Source organism: Crocuta crocuta, unplaced genomic scaffold, assembly GCF_008692635.1.
Source record: "Crocuta crocuta isolate KB4526 unplaced genomic scaffold, BGI_CrCroc_1.0 scaffold408, whole genome shotgun sequence".
Classification (NCBI taxonomy): Eukaryota; Metazoa; Chordata; class Mammalia; order Carnivora; family Hyaenidae; genus Crocuta; species Crocuta crocuta.
Window position 1 is genome coordinate 2,155,274 of NW_027527444.1, and position 3,147 is coordinate 2,158,420.

Consider the following 3,147-nt stretch of genomic DNA (forward strand, 5'->3'; position numbering starts at 1 on the left):
ATTCCTATTAGCTTACATATTTATCAGTTCCATTTTTTAATAGTGTTTGCCTAATGTAAAATGAATAGAGATGAATATCTGTGTCAACAATATTTGTGCCTGGGATTTTACAATAAATAGGCTCTAAGTGCTTCCATATTATAACTCAAATATTAATCACCATCCCCATACTGCGAATGGTAAATAACCCATGGAGATACTCAGGTATGGTGGCTTACCATGGTCTTTATGTTTCTTCCCACATAAAATTGGATCTGGACTTGTTGGTCAATTGTCCCCATTAAACTGAAATTGAGCCAACAGTGAATGATATTTGGTGACGACCGCATTAGAATATGTTAAGACAAGACATATACGCATATTAAATGTTAGACTAACTGCATACACAGTGATGAGATCAATGCATATTAAATTCATCTAAGTCTAATTGAGGCAGTAGATTCTGAGAATTTTGCATTTACAGCCAGGCTGTTTGATTGCTGACTGACTGATTGAGTTACTGGCTAGAAGGGGACCTTGCCAGGGGGCTGGACATGGCCTGACTCCAGAGGGGAGAAGAGAATTTCAGCCAAGGCAGTGGGTTGAGCAAAGTCTTTGGCCAGAAAGGTGAAGTGTCTGCAGATTGGTGAGAGGAAGATGTGGATGATGGAGGAAAGATCTAGAAGAGCTGAGCTGGCAACCGAGATTGCTCCCTTAACCACCACTTTGTACCTTCCCTGCTTTCTGTCTGGACCCATCATAGCCCGTCACCAAGGGGACACTCAACATCTTCATGGATGACTGGTTCATCTGGGAAGAAAGAGATTGTAGGCGATGTGTGCAGGCACATCACAGCTCATCTACGAACTCAGCAGAAATTCAGCAGGGCTCCCAGGGATGGATCTGAGCTCAGGTATCAGTTCTCTTCTCCCCTGACCCTGATCTGAAAAGATCACCCTCCTGAGGAAACCACTGGATTTTCCAGTTTTCACTGGAATCAGGTCCTAGAGATTACCCTCCCCATGGACTCCAAATTCCACTGTGGATCTGGCCACGGCATGTTTCATTAATTGGAATGAACAAAGTGCCAATAAGGCTGAGAGTCATATCGTTTATGGATTCGTTTTGAAATTTCATAAAATCTAAAGGACTATGAGATACAAATGATAGAAAGCCCACGCACAAACCACTGAACCCAAGGAAAGGAGTATTATTAACAAAACTAATGAACAACATTTGAGTCTCTGTGGCCTCTCTTTCTCTTTTAAAATGAAGCATTAATGTAAATTTTGTGTTTGCAATTTCCTTGTTTTTCTTTGCAGTTTTACTAAATATATATATGTGTTCCCCAAACAATCTGCTTTGTTGTTTTGGAGCTTTTGAAATGATTTCATGCTATGTGATGAAAACATATTACTTGTTTTTAAAGTGTCTTTTCTTTTAAGTAAGCTCCATGCACAACATGAGACTTGAACTTACAACCCTGAGATCAGGGTCACATGCTCTACCAACTGAGCCTGCCAGGCCAGGCACTCCACTTGCTTTTTTTTTGTTTTCCAGAAAGGAATTTGCATGTACAGGAATCACTCATGTTGATACACATAGCTTAAATTTATTTTATTTTTATTGTTTCATATTCTGTATGAATATGCATATACCCTAGTATTTTTATTCACTTTATTATTGAGGGACATCTATATTTTTCCAGTTTGGGGAGTTTCCTGTCGTGTTGATTTTGCCATTAAACCCATGCCGCTGGTCTCCTGGGCAATGGGAGAGTGTTTCTAGCGGCCATAACTAGGAACCTCACTGCTCAGGAGAGGACCCGTTGATTCCAATCTCTCCTCCCAAGAACCCTCTCTTGGGTCTCAGCAGGTTTCAGTCGGGTCTCTGGGATTTCCTGAGAGAAACTACTGAAGACGTAACATAAAAGTAGCCTCTTCTCTGAGGTGCGAAAGTAGGAGACTATTGAGATGACATCATTGAGGAGCAGCGGGCTGGGACACGCCCTATCACTGGAATTTCACTCTTACCCATTCATTCCTTTTCATCAAGCAGCACCTTCCCCATTGCTTTTCCTTGAGCCCATCAGGGCCGGGAGAGAGTTCCAGGAGAGACAGCAGGGAAGGGCAGAGGAAGAGAAGCACAGGGGAAATGTGCTTCTGCTGGACTTTACTCAGGAGAAGTTTGTCTCTGAGAGATCTGTCACTGACATACCTCACCAGCAAACACACAGACGTGAGAATACGTGAGGCCAGAGAACAAGAGGTAAGGAGAGACTCAGTCCTTCTGCCACAGTGAGATAGATGAGTGTGGAGCACAAAGTTCCCCAGTGCTAAGTGGCCCGGGGTCACCAGTCCCAGCAGCAGAAGGCTGGGAGGCAGGGGACCTGGGGGAGGGGCGACAGAGCCCGTGGTCTGTGCCACTCAGGACCTCCACTCTGCCAACCACGGCCCAGCCAGGTTATGGGACGTGATGTGTTAAGGCTTCCTTTTCTTCCGAGTAAGGATTCTGTGCTTTAAAACTTCCCGGACACTCCATGTTTTGAGTAACCTGTTTGCATTGAGGGAACGTCATTCTAATCTCTTCATCTCCAATTGTACGTGGATGTCTCCTTCTTAGCCTTTTATGTCCAGCTTGAGTGTCACCCTTCCTGGGGGCGGGCTGTCCTCTGACACCCCGCCCCACTGCCCGCCTCACCCCCAGCTCGCCACTTTCACCCACTGTGTTCGGTCTGTAACCATCTTGTTTTGTCACTCTGACTTCGGCATGGTCTCTCCTCCCCACCTGCCTGTCCTCTGATGTAGGAGCCCCTACCACGTTGCTATCTGCTGTGTATTTGGCTCCTTCCACGTGTTAGGTATTCGATAAATGTGAATAAATACAGTTTAAAATTCTTGCTGTCAGGAGACTCCCAGATAAGAGTCCTCTAATTTTAGATAATGATTCTACTATGTCCTGGGGCAGCAGGCCATAGCTACTGAGTCCAAATGGAACTGTGTGGTTTTCCACAAACCTGGAAATTGGATTGCTGAAAAGTGGTAGAAAGCGGCTGTGCCTGGTTTCTGGAAAATTGTGGAAAATGACACAACATGTTACACCTGTGCTGTACTCGCATTACTTTTAGCCAAACCCTTGCAACAGGAAGAAAAAGCTGGCATTCTACCT